The 6,064-nt window shown below is 38.8% G+C and overlaps 1 protein-coding gene across 1 annotated transcript in view; it reads left to right on the top strand.

Moving 5' to 3' along the window:
• Window positions 1–1,294, top strand: part of LOC143280558 (ankyrin repeat domain-containing protein 66-like) — an 18,139-nt gene extending 16,845 nt beyond the window's left edge. The window contains exon 4 of the mRNA XM_076585252.1: window positions 1–1,294. This exon is cut by the window's left edge and continues 1,466 nt beyond it. The gene's annotated coding sequence lies outside the window, so the exon portion shown is untranslated.
• The last annotated feature ends 4,770 nt before the right edge of the window (window positions 1,295–6,064 follow it).

The raw sequence follows: 6,064 nt of genomic DNA, 5'->3' as shown, positions 1-6,064 counted from the left end.
CGGACACAGAAAAGAGCAGCAAACATGTGTTGTCCTCTATTAATTTTCTTCAGCTGACAGCATCCATTACCACAACCAAACTCTGTACAAAGGAGTTTATTTTGTGCGCAATAAAAGACAAAAATGAAGCAAAAAGTCGAAAAAAAAAAAAGAGCCTGGTGTTTCGCACGTTCTACCCCTCACGATCGCCTTTATTGCTCGCACGTTTGGAGAGCCAATCAGCTTCGAGAGCACAGATCATGTGACGCGCCTCTTTTCAGTCATGTAACCACGGAACTCTCCGGCGGTCTGTCTGGTGTATTTTCTTTTATTCGTTGCGGTTCTGTGTAGTCAGTCGCACTAATCAGTTCTCATCAGTCACATGCAGTTTTCAGCGTCATGTGACACTCGTCACATGATAAAATTATATTTGGGCATGCGCGCAAGCTAGTGACATGGACGAAGAAAGGACTTAATCCGAAGTGCCAAACTGTACAGCAATTTTAGTGTCAGTATTTGTGACATTTACGAACACTTGCGCTTAGCTAACCGTTTGGAGTGGAATATAGATCTATATAACTCTCACCCATGAACTGTTTGTCAGGGGTTTTTTTTTTTTTACCCTTTTTTGTTGTTTGTTTGTTTTGTTTTTTGTTGTTGTTTTTTAAGAGGGTGGGGGTGGGGGGAGGTTTGGGGTACTGGATTTCTGTCTATGGTGTGGAAAGAGAGAGAATTAAAAAGCCAAAAGTGTATGCTGCATAGCTCGTTCATGACAGAGTATATATACTGTGTGCAAAATGTCAATCTTTTCTGTTGTATCGTTGTAGGTTATACCTTTAATATATTAATCTTCCGATAAAAAAAAAAAAATCCCCTCTCTCCCTCCCTCTCCACTTCTCTCCGGTCTCCCTCCCAGCTCCCTCTCTTTCACTCTCTCAAGTTCCCCTTCTCTCTCTATCCCTCCTCTCTTTCTCCGTGTGTCTCTTTAGGGGATAGGGTGGGGATGAAAGGAAAGGCGACAAACAACACTATATATATATATATATATATATATATATAGTGGAATGATGTTGCTTTTCTTTGTTTGCTTGTTTTTCGTTTCCACATGTGTTGCTTTTTTTTTACTGATGCGATTTTTAAAGATAATTAAACTTTTAAGGAATAAAACCATGCATTTAATTTTTAGCGTTAATTCCTTGTAGTTTTTCGTTTGATTTGAAGAGTGAATATCTTTTGAAAGTTTCTGGGCTTAATGAAATTTAACCAGTTGTGAATCTGAATTCGTTGGGGCTAACAATGGATAACATACATAGAGAGAAGAGAGAGAGAGAGAGAGAGAGAGAGAGAGATAGATATTGACACTATCTCCATTTCTTCCTTTTTTCCCACGTGGACTGCACTCTTGAGAGAGAGAGACGGGGGAGAGAGAGAGGGAGAGAGAGATCGAGTATTGAAACCACCGCGGCTATCAACCATTTTTCATTTGGTCCTGTAATGATTGTTCCGGTGTGTGTGTGTGTGTGTGTGTGGGTTAGAGTGAATGCGGGCACGAGTGTGCGTGTGTGTGTGTTATGTGTGTGTGTGTGTGTGTGCGCGCGTGTCAATTAGTGTGTGCGTGCGTCAGTGCGCGCGCACGCACGCGTGTGTGTGTGTACATGTGTGTGTGTGTGTGTGTGTTAGTGTGCACTTTGAATACAGGCACGCACGTAGTGTGTGTCTGTGTGTGTGTGTGTGTGACGTGTGTTTGTGTGTGTGCCAATGTGTGGGTGTGTGTATGTTAGTGTGTGTGTGTGTGTGTGTGTGTGTGTGTACAATGAGTGATCGGGATGACATGAGTAAATTAGTACCCAGGGCTGGTGAATCATACCACCGGTCCAATATTGCATACTTTTTGTGGTGCAGTGACACATTCTCTGCAAAAAAAAATAAGCCAACTGAACAGCATATGTTGCCATCTCATCTTCGATCAGTTACAGGAACTATAATGTTCCTCATTTGTTTTTATTGCAATGTTAAAGTTTCCGATAATTCACACCACATTTGTCGCAATTAAAAGCACGGGTCACACCGCAGAATTCTAAGCATGATCAGTTAGAAAAAACAACAACCCAAAAACCAAAAAAAACCCAAAACACACACACCAAAAATAAAACCTCGAAAGTGCTTATCCTTATCCTTTTTGCAATATTCCCACCATTTTGTGGTGTGGTGTGCGGGCCTGTACAAGTGAACTGAGTTACCAGATCATGCAAGGGACGGCCAAAGGCACAATTTAGGAGAAGGTATAGGGTTGGTAGGCCTAACTGTGAACGATCCTGTCGAAGTAACAAGCTCAACGTGTGTATTGTAAACACATTATAGGTCATATGATTGTCAAATGTGTGTGTGTAGGGGTGGGGGCACATGCATAATTATCTGTAGTATATATGCACATATTTAAGTAAGTATAAACACACACACCGGCAGACCGTGCACACGCTTACACACAAACTGACAAACACAAAAACACACATATACACACATGCATTTCCCCTTTCATCCTCTCCTCCTAAATCACCTTCCACATCCCCCACGTATCTTGTCATGGTAGTAGACCTTTCCTTCCTCGATGTTCAAGCATGCAGGCACGATCGAGACAGTCACAACTTAATTAACACGCATAATAAAGTAGCAAATGATAATAATAATAATAGTAATGATAATGATAATAACAGGCCTAAGCAACGAGCCGATCACAGAGGCAAGGCAAGAAGTTTATTTCATGTGCCTCCTCAGGCTCTTAGGCCAAAGTTCACACCACCAACGCCCCTCCAGTGTCCACAACCTGACTTCATTTTGAAGTCCAAGGAAACAAACTCGTCCGTCCTTCCATCCGCCCCCTTCCCTTCTCCTCCCCACACCCCCCACGTCCTTCCCCACACATCCCCCCCCCAACCCCCTCCCTCTCTCCTGTATTCAAAACCATTGCATGCCAAGGGATTGAATGACAGAACTACTATGTCACATTTGTGCACAGGTACATGTACACAAATTAATTTATAGGTGTAGACACACGCGGGACGCAAATTGGTACACACACATATCACTCGCTTAATTCACTTCCCATGTGTTTGATGCCAAAGAATAAGGCACACTTGCTTTCATGCACATGCATGCCTGTATAGGTGTACACATGTGTGCACATGTGCACACACACAAATGACCCCCCACCAAACACAAATCACACACACACACACACACACACACACACACATACAAATGACCCTTGAGTCTTGTCCACAGCATAGTCCTAAGGACAGATAGACACATGATACAAAGTGCGGCCATAAAGATTTGGGGACGAGTTCAACCTTTGAAGAAGCAAGAAAAAAATAACAGCTAAAAAAAAAAAAAAAAAAAGTAGCTATCTTTGGTAGTAAAGAACTTCCATTCATTATTCTAGAGTAGAAATAAAATTTTAATGTATGTTGACCAGTTTGTTTTCTTTTAAATTATGATGAATGCGTTCTGATGTACCTTGACAAACAAGGCACATCTCTCAAAGTCGACTTGCTTACAAATCCTAAATGCGAATAATTTGTCTTGTGTTTGGGATAAATGCCCATTTGCTTCAAGCATGAGTGCAATGAATAATGCTGAATCTTTTGGAGGTTGTATTTATATATATATTCACCTCCTATATGATAGTCAGTCATGTCCAACTATGACCATCAGAACAGCAGAGGAGGCAACTGCTGTTCCGACCATTTGGGCTAGAATTTGATTATAATGGAGAGTGTCTTGCCCAAGTACATCCCCACTCTCTTGGCCAAGAGGGTTTTAGGACAGTCGGCGTTGGGATGGTTCCCAAAGGCCAACTAGCCCACAAGGCTGCTGCACTGAGAGCCAGTGCAATTTTGTCTCCTAATTTGAGAGTCATAGTCCTTCACAAAAAGACTAAGCTGTAAATGGTTTCCCATTGACTGGAGAAACCATTGATAATACAGCTCTCACTTTCCTGCTGGCCCCAATGTAAACTTATGTTAATCTGTGATGTAAGCCGAGTGTTGGCCCCCCTACTAAATGAATCTCTCACCTGCACAGTTGGTATGTGCATTGTAATTGTTTGCGAGCACCATGCCAAATTTGTTTCATATTTTGTATTAGTTACATGAAACATTTTCATATACGCCTTCAGGGTTCCTGAAATAAACGCATCTTGTCTTTTGTTTTTCCTGACCCTTCTTTATGTCCTATACAAGCAGAATTTAAGTGATATGGGGAAAATATGTTAAAACACACACACACACACACACACACACACATGTAATCTAATATCATCATCTTAGATGAACAGACTATAAATAAATAAACGAACACACATGTAAGTGAATAGATCTCTCAGGCTTTTAAATTTGTGAGATAAGATTAAATGTTCAGTATAGCAAGCTATCAACTAGTGCACATGTACCCCTTAGGTAAGACAGGCTGGAGAGAAAGAGACAGACAGGATGAGGACAACCATCCAAAATAGAACACTGAAACAATGCATTTCAGTCAACAGAACATTTACTCACAATTCAATGTTCATGTGAAAATACTGAATGATTTTTTTTTTCTTTCTCAAACCTTCACAGTGAAAATTTAGCAGTTTTTCTTTATACAATCAAGCACTTACTGTGACAGATGAAATGAAAAAAAGAAAACTTCATAGTTACTGTATTTGAATGGATTTCAGATGAACACACACCATTCTATTACTAGACACACAAACACTGTCCTTAAAATATTTTAAATGTAGTAGCAAAAAACAAAGAGTTAACACCAGTCCATGAGACAAACCTAAAATAAATCATAATATATCACTTGTATCAAAAGACCCTGAGAAACATCAAAATAAACACAAAGTGATAAACAAATCCAAAAGAGAATAAATCTGAGATAAATGAGGGAATAGAAATATGTTTGTGTACAGACAGGACATGTCTAAATCATCTGCTCCATACTAACATGAAACCTATTATAATATTCTAAAACTGGCAAATGTAAATAAAGTGTTATGATCACAAGGAAAAAAAAGACAAACCAGTATATTCGAAAAAAAAACAACAACTCAAAGTTATATATAATTTTCATGATTCTTTCCAAACATTTTAATTAATTTTTTAACACACATATAAGAGAAAAAACACATTAAAAAACAAACAAACCCCCCCCCCCCTCAGTTTTTACCACATTCTTTTTCCTTGGAATGATGAAATGATCAATAGGAAATGTAAACAGGGATACAAGTTCAGATAAAAACATATCCTTGTTGGAATGACCAACATCCTGACAAAAGATACACACACACACACATATATATATATATACACACACACACACATATACACACACACACACACACACACATATATATATATATATATATATATATTCATGGCAACACAGTCCTCTGCCTATGTAAACTTCACACTGGGTACAAGCAGCTGTGCTCATAAAAAAAAAGAATTTGCAACCCCTGCAGGCAAGATGTGAGTTATAAATCATTCAAGCATCAAAGACTCGTGAGAAGCTAAATTCTAATGCATTCAATAGTGTGTCTGCATAAAACACAGTGTATACATATTAACATCCTCCAGTAACAATTAGCAACAGCTGATGATATAAAAATCAATATTATATTTCATAAACAAATCCAGTAGTTTAGATCAAGACACTTTCCACAAATTCTCATTGTATTTTAGATAAAGTAAATCAGTCATAGGCACGATTCCAAAAAATCAATCTTTTTGCCTCGTAAGGGTTGTGGAGGATACAATAACAATATGTACACATTGAATCACAACTTCATTTCAGCAACATAAAATGAAACAAGCACAAAAAACACATTTCATATTTCCACAATTTCTCACTGTATGTTAGATCAAATATAAATCACACACACACACACACACACACATACACACTATCTGCAACAAAAAAGTTAAACAGTTACAACCCAAACACCTTCAAATGAAAAAGACCCCCCCCCCCCCCCAAAAAAAAAAAAAACAAAAAAAAAAACAAGATCAACCCCCAGAACAAAAAAAGACCACACCTTAAA

Source organism: Babylonia areolata, chromosome 3, assembly GCF_041734735.1.
Source record: "Babylonia areolata isolate BAREFJ2019XMU chromosome 3, ASM4173473v1, whole genome shotgun sequence".
NCBI classification, from domain to species: Eukaryota; Metazoa; Mollusca; class Gastropoda; order Neogastropoda; family Buccinidae; genus Babylonia; species Babylonia areolata.
The sequence above is the reverse complement of the archived record's forward strand: the minus strand, read 5'-3'. Positions and strand labels throughout refer to the sequence as shown.